Source organism: Oncorhynchus gorbuscha, linkage group LG16, assembly GCF_021184085.1.
Source record: "Oncorhynchus gorbuscha isolate QuinsamMale2020 ecotype Even-year linkage group LG16, OgorEven_v1.0, whole genome shotgun sequence".
In the NCBI taxonomy this organism is placed as follows: Eukaryota; Metazoa; Chordata; class Actinopteri; order Salmoniformes; family Salmonidae; genus Oncorhynchus; species Oncorhynchus gorbuscha.
In genome coordinates this window covers 48,846,896-48,862,044 of record NC_060188.1, presented here as the reverse complement: position 1 = coordinate 48,862,044, position 15,149 = coordinate 48,846,896, and the positions used below count along the sequence as shown (strand labels likewise).

At 43.3% G+C, this 15,149-nt stretch overlaps 1 pseudogene; it reads right to left on the bottom strand.

Moving 5' to 3' along the window:
* The window catches only part of LOC124000480, a 92,776-nt pseudogene that overhangs the window by 18,093 nt on the left and 59,534 nt on the right, over positions 1-15,149 (bottom strand).

Sequence of the window (15,149 nt, the reverse complement as noted above, 5' to 3'; positions counted from 1 at the left end):
CTAAGGACCCTGGGACTAAACACCTCCCTCTGCAACTGGATCCTGAAATTCCTGACGGGCAGGGTAGGTAACAACACATCCACCAACCCTGATCCTCATCACAGGGTCCCTCAGGGTTGTGTGCTCAGCCCCCTCCTGTACTCCCTGTTCACTCATGACTGCACGTCCAGGCACGACTCCAACACCATCATTAAATTTGCCAATGACACAACAGTGGTCACCTCAGAGGGTAGTGCGAACAGCCCAGTACATCACTGGGGCCAAGCTTCCTGCCATCCAGGACTTCTATACCAGATAGTGTCAGAGGAAAGCCCTAAAAATTGTCAAAGACTCCAGCCACTCTAGTCATAGACTGTTCTCTCTGCTACCACACATCAAGTGGTACCGGAGCTCCAAGTCTAGGTCCAAGAAGCTTCTAAACTGCTTCTACCCCCAAGCCATAAGACTCCTAAACATCTAATCAAATGGCTACCCAGACTATTTTCATTACCCCTCCCCCCAACCAACTGAATGAAAACATATCTAATTATCATTGACGAATAATGACTACAGTCTATTGAGAGACAGGAATAGTAGCAGCATTACCTGCTACTGGACACAGCAGTGATCTCTGGGAAAGAGAGTTCCAAAAGGACCTGCTCCTGCTCATCCACAAAGTAGACCCCGGTCCAGTTCACTGCTACAATGACATCATTCTTAGGCAGGCTGGGTCCTGAGGGGTTCAAAGTTTACTTAGAGGTCATTTCAACCTACGTTTAGTCATGATATCATGGATACGATACAGGTCTTTCTCAGAAATATCATTAGTGTTACATCCCTTGTATTAAATTGGCCAAACCCCCCATAAATATCAACAGTAGACTTACCTGAAAACTTGAAGGCCTCGTAGAAGCGTGAGAAGAGTAAAGGCCACTTGAAACGAGCAAAGTCAACCACGTCCTCTTTCACCTTCTGAGTGTCCAACCTCTTCTGAGTGTAAACTCCCTGGGGCAGAGGAGGGGTTAGAGAGACTGTTTGAAAACTGGGTGTGTGAATGTAGGACAATATAGTCAAGTTGTAGCGGTAAAAATAAAGGTGGGTAAACACTGAACGCTGATTGATATGATGGCGACGATTAAGAAATGCTAATTCAGAAAACAATAATTTGGCGTAGTAGACGCTTAAACGCTATTCACTAAAGCATAAACAGTGGGAAAATTGCTTACACCCACGACATCCCTGACTATAGTGACAAATAGTTCAAAGGACAAATCCTGTTGTAAGACCACGAGAAACAGATTTGGGGTCAGAAAGTGAAGGGCACTGAGACACCTACCTTTTTGTGGGAGGAGACAACTAGCTGGGCCCACTTTTCAGTGGTCTTGGATGAGCTGATTTCACGGTCAGGGATGTAGGAGGGGATGAGGTTGAGGAGGCGCTCTTGGAGGATCTCTGAGCCATATTCTACGTAGTACTGCTGAGACGCCAGCTCCGCCAGATCCTCGTCCTGAGCAAGAGAGAGTGAGTGGATATATGGAGTGAGAGATAAGGGGAAGCTTTAACACTTTCATATTTTACAAAAAAAAACATCAGGCATGAATGTGCATTCACATATACACTGAACAAAAATAAAAAGATAACATGCACAATTTCAAAGATGCAGTTCATATAAGGAAATTAGTCAATTGAAATACATTCATTAGGCCCTAATCTGTGGATTTCACATGACTGGGAATACAGAAATTGATATGTTGGTCACAGACACCTTAAAAAATAAAAAAGTAGGAGCGTGGATCAGAAAACCAGTCAGAACCTTTGCGACATGGGGCCGTGCATTATCATGCTGAAATATGAGGTGATTGCAGAAGATGAATGGCACGACAATGGGTCTCAGGATATCGTGCATTCAAATTGCCATCAATGGAATGCAATTGTGTTTGTTGTCTGTAGCTTATGCCTGCCCATACCATAACACCACCGCCACCTTGGGGCACTGTGTTCACAATGTTGACATCAGCAAACCACTTGCCCACACGACGGCATACATGCTATCTGCCATCTGCCCGATACAGATGAAACCGGAATTCATCCGTGATGAGCACACTTCTCCAGCGTGCCAGTGGTCATCGAAAGTGAGCATTTTCCCCCTGAAGTCGGTTACGACGCCGAACTGCAGTCAGGTCAAGACCCTGGTGAGGATGACGAGCACTGTCAGACGGTTTCTGACAGTTTGTGCAGAAATCATTTGGTTGTGCAAGCCCACAGTTTCATCAGCTGTCCGGATGGCTGGTCTCAGACAATCCCGCAGGTGAAGAAGCCAGATGTCGAGGTCTTGGGCTGGCGTGGTTATACACGGTCTGCGGTTGTGAGACCAGTTGGGAGTACTGCCAAATTCTCTAAAAGGTTGTTGGAGGAGGTTTATGGCAGAGAAATTAATAAAAATGATCTGGCAACAGCTCTGTTGGACATTCCTGCAGTCAGCATGCCAATTGCACACTCACTCAAAACTTGAGACATCTGTGGTAGTGTGTTGTGTTACAAAACTGCACATTTTAGTATGGCCTTTTATTGTCCCCAGCACAAGGTGCGCCTATGTAATGATCCTGCTGTTTAATCAGTTTCTTAATATGCCACACCTCAGGTGGATGGATTATCTTGGCAAATGAGAAATTCTCACTAACAGGGATGAAAACAAATGTGTATACAGAATTAAGGGGAATATAAATTTTGTGCATATGGAACATTTCTGGGATCTTTTATTTCAGCTCATCAGCATGAACTAAATTCAACATAAAAACGCCATCTCACATCATTCATCAACCTGTAAAAGAGCAAGGAAGAGTGTAAGACACAATCAAAGAGCAATTCCCCAAATCTCTCACCTCTAACCTCCCTCCTCATACATGCCTTCATCCCTCTGCCCTCATTCCACACTCACCCTCTCGCAGCGGTACTCGCCGAACTTGACTCCCCGGACAGTCTGCTGGTAGATGAGGTTGGTGGCCACACTGTCGTCGCCAGGATTGTGCCAAGGCGTGAAGATCTCCTTCCTGAAGAAAAGGCGCCAGGGAGCATTCCTCTCCTGGGCACCCTGCTCCTTGGCATACTGCTCGCACTGCGACACGGCATCCATCACATGGTCACTGCCGCTGCCCAATGAGGATACCTGGGGGGAGAGGGGAAAGAATGGACATTCAACATTGTTAATAAACGTGGACTCGATAGCTTCTCAAACAAGTTTGTGAGACCGTAAGCTTGAGTGAGTTATTGAGTAATCAAGAGTGAGTGTGTCCATGCTTGTATACATGCGTGTGTGTGTGCACATCTACACAAGTCTCTCGCTCAGATGAAGCGAGTGAGGTCCAGTCCAGTACCTTGTCAAACAGGGCGATGAAGAGGGAGAAACCGAAGCGGTCTTGGAGGCTGATCTTGTCGGCCAGGGAATTACACAGCTCGTTGGCTGTGGTGGCTGAGTCAGTCAGCAGGGTCTTAGTGGTGCCATCCATGAAGGTCACTGGCAACATGATGGGTTTCTTCGACTTAGTGGCCTGGGGGGGGGATTATTTTTTATAAAAAAATTACTCCAGGCTACGCTTGAATGTCTAAAACCAGATAGTAAAAATATGGGCACTTTTCTTGAATAATTCTACATTTTTACATCATTTGGTTTAAATTGATATGATGTTTTATTGAATTTAACCTTTTTTTACCTAGGCAAGTCAGTTAAGAACAAATGGTTATTTACGATGATGGCCTACACCGGCCAAACCCAGACGACACTGAGCCAATTATGTGCCGCCCTATGGGACTCCCAAACACGGCCGGTTGTGATACAGCCTGGATTCAAACCAGGGTGTCTGTAGTGACGGCTCTAGCACTGAGATGCAGTGCCTTAAAACGCTGCGTCACTTTTCAACATTGCAGAACCAATTATATATTTGTTAACTTAAGTTTACAATTTTCATGTAGAAAATAAAGACAAATGGCATAGACAAATTGATTTTCACCCCGGTACTTAGCTGCACCGCATTTGGCCAATATAACTGCCAACAAATGCTTCTTGTAGCCATCAATAAGCTTGCTGCATGTTACTACTGACAATTTGTCCCACTCTTCAGCAGCAAACCGAATGATAATAACACCCTCCCTACAATCAAAGACGTGGGAGGTTTGAGAATCCTGTGAGATTGATTTGCTGCCTCTGGTACTGGGGACCTTGAAAAGTCGGTGTTTGTCAGCAGCAAACTTGGCCAAAGGTTGTGCTACCAAGTCCTAGCTCCGGGGTGCAAATCATTTTATCTATGCCATTTGTCTTTATTTTCTAAATTAAAATGCTATACTTAGGTAACAAAAATTGTATTGGTTCTGCAATGCAGAAAATCGCATAACAAGGTGTGGTGACCAAAAGTTGAATTTAAATTTCAACACATTTTTGAGGAAATAGGAAATCATTTAAGTGCAAGGGTGGCAATTTATTTGCAGTGGTGTAAAGTACTTAAGTAAAAATACTTGAGCGTACTAATTAAGTATTTTTGGGGGGTATCTGTACTTTACTATTTATATTTTTGATTACTTTTACTTTTACTCCACTACATTCCTAAAGCAAACAATGTACTTTCTACTCCATACATTTCCCTGACACCCAAAAGTACTCATTACATTTTGAATGCTTAGCAGGACAGCATAATGGTCTAATTCAAGCACTTAAAGAGAAAATCCCTGGTCATCCTTACTGCATCTGATCTGGCGGACTCAATAAACACAAATGCTTTGTTTGTAAATGATGTCTGAGTGTTGGAGTGTGCTCCTGGCTATCTGTAAATTTTAAAAACAAGAACATCGTGCCGTCTGGTTTGCTTAATATAAGGTATTTGAAATTTGGGTACTTAAGTATATTTTAGCAATAACATTTACTTTTGAAAACCAAATACTTTTTTACTCAAGTAGTATGTTACTGGCTAACGTTCACTTTTACTTGAGTAATTTTATATTAAGGTATCTTTACTTTCAGTATGACAATTGGACACTGATCTCAATTTAGCATATTCCACCTAATAATACGGTTCAGAACTTCCCCCATGATTCACTGATCCTAGATCTGTGCGTACCTGCAGCTCGAGCCAAGATGGTGGCTGGGTCCTGGTGCAGTTCACAAAGGTCCTCCTCAACCTCTCCTCGCAGTATGGAGCGTAGCCTGGCGGACCACTGATCATGAACGTACGCAAATACTGACAGAGGGAGAAGGGGGGGGGTCTCAGGGGTTAAAGACCAATGAGACATCCTAGGGCACATTCAGTGGATCCACTTTCAATTCATCAGGAGTAGACCAAGACAAACGAGAGGTGTATGTGTGTGTGTGTGTGTGTTCGCACCCATATATGCATACATGTGTATATACGCTGTGTGTGTGTTATCAAAAACACGGGGGTCTTACTTTGACAAACTTCTCAGAGGGAGCGAAGCAGCCAGCGCAGAGAGAGAGCAGGATCCAGCCACGTGCATGGCTACTCTTAGATGGGTTCTGGGTCAGCTGCTTACAGATCTGACAGTAGATCTCATCCCTGGTAATAGACACAACAGCCAGCCAATAACAGTGATGGTTAGGGGTCCCCATATTCAAACTAGCATACCACTTAGAATACACGTCCAATATATTACTTAATCATTTCTTTGTGACAGGTGCAAACAATTACATTTACGTAATTTAGCAGATGCTCTTATCCAGAGCGACTAACAATTAGTGCATTCATCTTAAAATACTGTAGCTTGGTGAGACAATAACATATGACAATTGTAGTACATTTTCCCTCAACAAAGTATTTATCAGCTAAGTCTGTGATACTAGCAAAAAACTCGATGGGAGTTATTTAAGATAGTGTACTCTTTAAAGAGGTAGTGTTTCAGACATTTTCGGAAGATGGGCAGGGACTCCGCTGTCCTGACGCTGTCCTGTCCTGACGCTGTCCTGAACATTGGGGTACCATAACAGAGAAGAGCTTTGACTGGGCTGAGTGGGAGCTGCCTTCCTGTAGCGGTGGGAGGGCCAAGTGACCAGAGGTGGCAGAACGGAGTGTTTGGGTGTAGGGTTTGAGCATAGCCTGAAGGTAGGGAGGGGCAGTTCTCTTGTTGGTCCGTAGGCAAGCACCAGGGTCTTGAAGATGATGCAAGCTTCGAATCGAAGCCAGTGGAGTGTGGGAAGAAGCCAGGTGACATGGGTTAAACAGGTGGGATGTGGCATTCTGGATAAGTTGCAGCGGTTTTATAGCACAAGCGGGGAGTCAACAGAGAGTTGCATTAGTCTAGATGGGAGATGACAAGTGCATGGATTAGGACCTGGCCGCTTCCTGTGTGAGGAAAGGTCATACTTTACGGATGTTGTAGAGCATGAACCTGCAGGAGCGAGTATCTGCTTTGATGTATGCAGAGAACGACAGGGTGTTGTCCAGGGTCACGCCAAGGGGCACCGTGGAGTTATCAACTGTGATGGAAAGGTCTCAGAGCGGGCAGGACTTCCCCGGGAAGAAGAGCAGCTCCATTTTGTCATGGTTGCACTTAAGGTGGTGACCAACATCCAAGCACTATGGTGGAAGCTCAGATCATCAATGAAGGAGGGGAGGCATGCAAAGAACAGATTAAGAATGCAGAGAAAAAGTATTTCTGAGTAATTGGTAGAATAAGTCAAAGGGTCGTAGGTCACCTGAGGACGGGCCTTAGGATGCCGTTGCCGATGATGAAGTGAAGCTTCTCCAGGTTGGAGGTGGGCCGGTCCTCCAACATGCTGTTTCCCTGTAGGCTGTAATCACCGTCCATCAAACGCCGGGTCACCTATAGGAGAGAAGAGGAGGCGGTGCCAACAGGGAACATTGGTAAATGCTGAGTTGGCAATGGGGGGGTTTGGATTACAGGGGTACCCACAGATGCTGAACACCCCCATAACAAATCAGAGTACCCATATAATCTGTCAAATATTAACATGGGAATATCCATAAGCAGCAACAAGAATGTTGGTCCAACCCACTATTTCTGGGATTGTGTGGCTCAGTTGGTAAGAGAAGAGCACGGTAATGCTAACTGGCATATACTATCATTATTATGTTTTTTTACTATTATTATTATGAAAGCTATAATGAGACACAAACCTCCTCAGTGATCTTGGACTTCCTCTTCAGTGTGAGAGAGACCAGCTTGTGTCTCACACTGTTCTTCTTTTGCCCACCAACACCTTCATTCGAGCTGTTCTGTAAGAGGGAGAGAGAGGGGTGTAGTTGAGCTTTATGTTGTCTGTAAGTCTGTCTGTGTCCTGGATGACATACACAAACAAATCCACCCATTCTACCAACGTCCTCCTTCTCATCTCCTCAATACTCATTATGAAATACTAGCGGCCAATGACTGAAGGCAAACAAGAGTCGTCTTGGGGTGGGGTTTGATGTGGGTCTTTGCCATTCAATTACAACAAAGAAGTGCAGTAGTGAGTACAGCGAGGTAAGCTATGCTAGCGTTGCTATGGATAGAACAAAGATTTGAAGTTGAGGACTTCTCCCCTCCTGACTGACACACCATCTCAAGATGGTCAGCTAATTTAGTTCTATGTGTAGGCTAAAGCCTGACCTTGTGTTTAGCCAAACTGACAGCAGCTAGCTAGCGTAGCTTGTTGATTGCTGCAGCTGGCCATCATATCTAGCTGATATTTCTCTGCCAAATCAGTTATGAGCCTGGAATGTGTTTCATAAGTAACTCATTCTACACCACCTTGCTACGAAAGTAGCTTGCAACTTAGTTTCAACGTTTCATCACGTAATGTAAATATAAATGCAACATGTAAAGTGTTGATCCCATGTTTCATGAGCTGAAATAAAAGATCCCAGAAATGTTCCATACACACAAAAACCATATTTCTCTCAAAATGTTGTGCATAAATTTGCTTACATCCCTGTTAGTGAGCATTTCTCCTTGGCCAAGATAATCCAGCCACCTGACAGATGTGGCATATCAAGAAGCTGATTAAACAGCATGATCATTACACAGGGGTATTTCTGTCTGATTGGCGCCCTGCCCAGTCATGTGAAACCCATAGACTAAGGCCTAATGAATTAATTTCAATTGACTGATTTCCTTATATGAACTCTAAATTGTTGCATGTTGCATTTATATTTTTGTTCAGTATAGTACTGGGTTGGACCCCCCTTTGCCTCCAGAAAAGCGAATTTTTGGTGAGCATGGATTCTACAAGGTGACAGAAACGTTCCACAGGGGTGTTGGTCCTTGCTAACGCGATGGCATCACACAGTTGCTGCAGATTGGACAGAGGTACATTCGTGCTGTGAACAGCTCGTTCCATCTTATCCCAAAGATGCTCTATTGGGTTTGGTCAGCAACAATGTTCAAATATACTGTGGCGTTCAATCTTTGCTCAATTGGTATTAAGGGATCTAACGTGTGACAGGAAAACATTCCCCACGCCAGTACACCACGGCCATCAGCCTGTACTGTTGACACCAGGCAGGATGGGACCGTGGGCTTACACCAAATCCTGACTCTGCCATCAGCATGAAGCAACAGGAACAGGAACTGTGATTCGACGGACCAAGCAATGTTTTTCCACTCCTCAATTGTCCAGTGTTTGTGATCGCATGCCCACTGTAGCAGCAGCTTCCTGTTGTTTTTAGCTGATAGGAGTGGAACCTGGTGTGGTCGTCTGCTGCAATAGCCCATCTATAACAAGGATCGACGAGTTGTGCACGATTCTTGCCATGCTCCTTCCACCTCTCTCATCAACAAGCTGTTTTCGCCCTCAGGACTGCCGCTGATTGGATGTTTTTTGTTTGTCCCGCCATTCGCGGTGAACTCGAGAAATCATTATGCATTAAAAGCCCAGGAGGGCCGGCCGTTTCTTAGATAATGGATCCCGACGCTCAAATTTGCTTAGGTCACTCGTTTTTCCCATTCTAACGTTAAATTGAACAGTATCTGAATGTCTACCTGCTTTATATAGCAAGCCACAGCCACGTGACTCAATGACTGTAGGAGCAATCTATTCTCGTGAACGGGATGGTGTACCTAATAAACTGGCCACTGTGAGTATGTTACCGTGGAAACAATATAAACTACTGTGAGTTGAATGACCTCGGTCTTTAGTCAGCTCAGCTGTTCTACAACATAATATTCTATAGCTGGCTCGTTGTGTCTCGTCTCAAGTCCGCTGTTAGATCTTTCCCGGGAGACAAATCCCAGAACTAATATCCCTACAGGTGTAGGGAGCTAGAATGGTATTTGTATTTCTATTTGCCCTAATCTAAGGATTTGGCTGTCTAACACATTGACATGCACAGCTCTCTGGGTGAGGTTCTGTCTTCAGTGGGTGAATAAGTCCCTTCTGTCTATATCATGTATTCAGTGAAGAAACATCATTCAGGGGCAGAGCCCCACCTGTTTTGCATGTTATTTTGGCAGTAATATCTGTCACATATCAGTTAAAAATCATAAACACTTCTTTGGGATCGTTGTCCCTTCCACAGGATGGTTGAGCTAATGTTGGCTAATGCAATTAGCATGAGGTTGAAAGTAACAAGAAAATTTCCCAGGACATAGACATATCTGATATTGGCAGAAAGCTTAAATTCTTGTTAATCTAACTGCACTGTCCAATTTACAGTAGTTATTAGAGTGAAATAATATCATTCTACTGTTTGAGGAGAGTGCATAATTTTGAACATGAAAAGTTATTAATAAACAAATTAGGCACATTTGGGCAGTCTTGATACAACATTTTGAATAGAAATATAATGGTTCATTGGATTCATCTATAACTTTGCACATACACTGCTGCCTTCTAGTGGCCAAAATATAGATTGCACCCGGCTGGAATAGTACAGTATGGACTTTCTCTTGCATTTCAAAGATGGTACAAAAAAATACAATACGGTTGATTTTTTCTTTGTATTATCTTTTACCAGATCTAATGTGTTATATTCTCCTACATTCCTTTCGCGGATCCTTAATAAAGCCGCTAAAAAACTTGAACATAAACATTACACAACAAAGGCGCCACTGCAGCCTGGGTTCGATCCGGGAGACTGGGAGACCCATGAGGCGGTGCACAATTGGCCCAGAGTCCTCCGAGCTAGGGGAGGGTTTGGATGTCCTTGTTTCATCGTGCTCTAGCGACTCCTTGTGGTGGGCCGGGCAGCTGCAAGCTGACCCTGGTCATCAGTTTGACAGTGTCCTCCGACACATTGGTGAAGCTGGCTTCCGGGTTAAGCGAGCAGTGTGTCAAAAAGCAGTGTGGCTTGGCTCTCGACCTTCGCCGAGTCCGTGAGGGAGTTGCAGCGATGAGATAAGATCGTAACAACCAATTGGATATCACCAAAAAGTGGATAACGCCATGAGCCAGAAAGGTTTTAATACATTGGTCATGCTGTCAATCCAGCATGACTTCTGCCACGTTCAAAACAACTGGAAACTCAGAACTGGGTAACCTAAGACTTCAGTGAGTTCAAGACAACTGGGAACTGGGTAAATACGGAAAATAATTTTGAACTGCCATGCAACCGCCAGGCCACTTTCCTATTCAGGCGAACACAGCACAACAAGGTGAGTCCAAAAATGTAATGTTTGCTGCTGCATAAATTATGTAATATCCCTGCTGTTGGGACAGCTTTATGTAGGCCGTAACAGTTTGTGGGCACCGTTTGTCACGTTATAGTGCAATGAATGTATTGTTTAGTGTTGTGTAGCGGCTTGCATTAAAGAAAGATATGTTTAGTTAGGCCCTGCAAGATTTATGTGCAGTCAGGTGGCAGAAGGGGTGGAGTGCATGACACTCCATCCTGGATGTGACAGAGGTTGCCTCATGGGTCCAGCAGGCAGAGTTCAATAAATACAATCAGATGTGAGATGCAGGAGGGCCCTCTTCTCAAACTGAGTAGCATACAGAGTAATATAAGAAGATTGCAATTGCTGAACGTCTGTAGATATTCTAAACAAAGTGTAACAGTGTGATATAGAATAAACCATCCATCACATAATACTGTACAAGCAGTGTTCTACTAATACAGTGCATTCGGAAAGTATCAGACCCCTTGACTTTTTCCACATTTTGTTATGTTACAGCCTTCTTCTAAAAATTGGTTTAATTGTCCCCCCCCTCATCAATCTCCTCAAGCAAAAACAGGTTTTTTGAAATATTTGCAAATGTATAAAAAAAAATACTGAAATATGACATATACCGTGCCTTGCAAAAGTATTCAACCCCCTTGGCATTTTTCCTTTTTCATTGCATCGCAACCTGTAATTTAAATGGATTATTATTTGGATTTCATGTAGTGGACATACACAAAATAGTCCAAATTGGTTAAGTGAAAAACTTTCTAAAAACTGAAAAGTGGTGGATACATACATATGTATTCACCCCCTTTGCTATGACGCCCCTAAATAGGATCTGATGCAACCAATTATCTTCAGAAGTCACATAATTAGTTAAATAAAGTCCACATGTGTGCAATCTAAGTGTCACATGATCTCAGCAATAAAAGGCAAATTAATTACCTAAAAATCATTCAATGTGATTTTCTGGATTTTTGTTTTAGATTCCTTCTCTCACAGTTGAAGTGTACCTATGATAATAATAACAGACCTCTACATGCTTTGTTAAGTAGGAAAACCTTCAAAATCGGCAGTGTATCAAATAATTGTTCTCCCCACTGTATATACACACACCTGTTCTGAAAGGCACCAGAGTCTGCAACACCACCAAGCAAGCAACACCATGAAGACCAAGGAGCTCTCCAAACAGGTCAGGGACAAAGTTGTGGAGAAGTACAGACCAGAGTTGGGTTATAGAAAAATATCTGAAGCTTTAAACATCCCACAGAGCACCATTAAATCCATTATAAAAAAATGGAAAGCATATGGCACAACAACAAACCTGCCAAGAGAGGGCCGCCCACCAAAACTCACAGACCAGGCAAGGAGGGCATTAATCAGAGAGGCAACAAAGAGACCAAAGATAACCCTGAAGGAGCTGCAAAGCTCCACAGCAGAGATTGGAGTATCTGTCCATAGGATCACTTTAAGCCACACACTCCACAGAGCTGGGCTTTACGAAAGAGTGGCCAGAAAAAAAGCCATTGCTGAAAGAAAGAAATAAGCAAACACGTTTGGTGTTTGCCAAAAGGAATGTGGGAGACTCCCCAAACATATGGAAGAAGGTACTCTGGTCAGATGAGACTAAAATTGAGCTTTTTGGCGATCAAGGAAAACGCTATGTCTGGCGCAAACCCAACACCTCTCATCACCCCAAGAACACCATCCCCACACTGAAGCATGGTGGTGGCAGCATCATGCTGTGAGGATGTTTTTCCATCGGCAGGGACTGGGAAACTGGTTAGAATTGAAGCAATAACGGATGGCGCTAAATACAGGGAAATTCTTGAGGGAAACCTGTTTCAGTCTTCCAGAGATTTGAGACTCTGACAGGACGACGGCCCTAAGCATACTACTAAAGCAACACTCAAGTGGTTTAAGGGAAAACATTTAAATGTCTTGGAATGGTCTAGTCAAAGCCCAGGCCAAATCTGTGGTATGACTTGACGATTGCTGTAAACCAGCGGAACTCATCCAACTTGAAGGAACTGGAGCAGTTTTGCCTTGAATGGGCAGAAATCCCAGTGTGTAGATGTGCCAAGCTTATAGAGACATACCCCAAGAGACTTTCAGCTGTAATTGCTGCAAAAGGTGGCTCTACAAAGTATTGCCTTTGGGGGGCGTGATTAGCTATGCAACCTCAAATGTTCTGTTTCTTGTTTGTTTCACACCCCAAAAATATTTTGCATCTTTAAAGTGGTAGGCATGTTGTGTTAATCAAATGATACAAACCCCCCCAAAATATTCCATTTTAATTCCAGGTTGTAAGGCAACCAAATAGGAAAAATGCCAAGGGGGGTGAATACTTTTGCAAGCCACTGTAAATACACCCCCATTGCTAAGAGCAGCTAGATATAAATAAAACATAGCTACTTACCAACAACACACAAGTATCAGGTTTGATGGTTGACAGCCCAAGTAGAAGCTAGTCAGATATAATCAGGATCATGGTAATCTGCACAAGATTGTTGAACAATTATATGGACCCTCAACACAGGGGCTTCTCAGGGGTGTGTGCTTAGTCCCTTCCTGTACTCCTTGTTCACCCACAACAGCTCCCTGCCATCCAGTACCTCTATATCAGGCGATGTCGTACAGTAGGAAAGCCCAAGACATTGCCAAAGGTCTCCAGACTCCACCCAAGCCATAGACTGTTCACTGTACCGGAACATTGACTCTCGGACCAATAGGCTCCAAGACAGCTTCTACTCCCTAGCCATAAGACTGTGCCAGGCTGCTAAATAGTCAATTAATGGAACCCAAACTGTCTTGCACTGACTCTACACACACTCACTAGACTTATATACACAACATATACACACTCACTCACGCACATTACATTGACACTCCCACACAAACCCCACACACATTCACATACACACATACCAAAGAACAAACCCACATACAGTATCTACACATTACACACAAGCACACGCACACACACTTTCACACAATCATTTGCTGCTGCTACTCTGTTCTTTATTTTACTCTTATTATTTTCTATCCTGATGCCTAGTCACTTTACCCAGCCTTCATGTACAGTACATATCTACCTCATATACATTATTCTGGTACTGCCTGTACAGTCGTTGCCAAAAGTTGAGAATGACACAAATATTAATTTTTCACAAAGTCTACTGCCACAGTTTGTATGATGGCAATTTGCATATACTACACAATGTTATGATGAGTGAATTGCAAAGTCCCTCTTTGTCATGCAAATGAACTGAATCCCCCAAAAACATTTCCACCTCATTTCAGCCCTGCCACAAAAGGACCAGCTGACATGTCAGTGATTCTCTCGTTAACACAGGTGTGAGTGTTGACGAGGACAAGAGAGATCACTCTGTCATGCTAATTGAGTTTGAATAACAGGCTGGAAGCTTCAAAAGGAGGGTTGTGCTTGGAATCATTGTTCTTCCTCAGTCAATCATGGTTACCTGCATCGAAACACGTGCCGTCATCATTGCACAAAAAGGGCTTCACAGGCAAGGATATTGCTGCCAGTAAGATTGCACCTAAATCAACCATTTATCGGATCATCAAGAACTTCAAGGAGAGCGATTCAATTGTTTACTAGCATTTAAAAGCAGTTGGAGGCCACGGAAGGAGCGTTGCATGGCGTTGAAGCTCGTTTGGAGGTTTGTTAACACATTGTCCAAAGAAAGGCCAGATGTATACAGAATGGTGTCATCTGCATAGAGGTGGATCAGGAGCGACATCATTGATATATACAGAAAAAAAAGGATTAAAAAAAGGATTTTCCAGTAGATTGTCGACTTGATTCATTATGATGACTGCTAGCTCAGATTTTGAAAGTATGATGGTGGCATGATCAGTCCAATCAAAGCTACTGTACATATAGCGTGATTTGATGTAATTTCATCTGTGTCTAATGACCTTGAGCTTTCTTGGATGGGCACTTCTAATGTAACTATGGCAGCACCCAAGGGGCTATAATTTTAGAGCTCTACCCTTAGACTTGGCAGTGACGTAGTGTCCCCATGAGAAACAGAACACTGAGCCAATCACGGCGCAACACTACATATTTTCTACTGGCTTGCCCCACCACCACAGAAAGCACTGAGCTAGGCTGAAACACCTGCATTTTGGAGCTGCCTTACTCAAGAAAACAAAAAAGAGACCATGTTTGTATGCTGCTTTATTAACTCAATGATACAGTATATCTATTATTTATTTATACATTGTTTGCCAACTGATATGTGACATGCAAAACGTTTTTATAATTATTTTTGCTAAAACTGTAGGGATCAAAACAGGTAAGGCTTAGCCCCACTTGACCTGAATGACGGGTGCCACTGTTCACAAGTAATACAACAACTGATCTATTACCTGTGTGATCATATAGCCTACCTCAAATTTGGAAATATATATTTATCCTGAACAACAATTTATTGGCATGGAAATTCAAGCAAATCCAATATGCGGTAATAATGATTTGGGCCTATAGCCTACTTTACAAAACATCATTACTACAGTACTGTTTTTAATTGGTTAATGCTGCA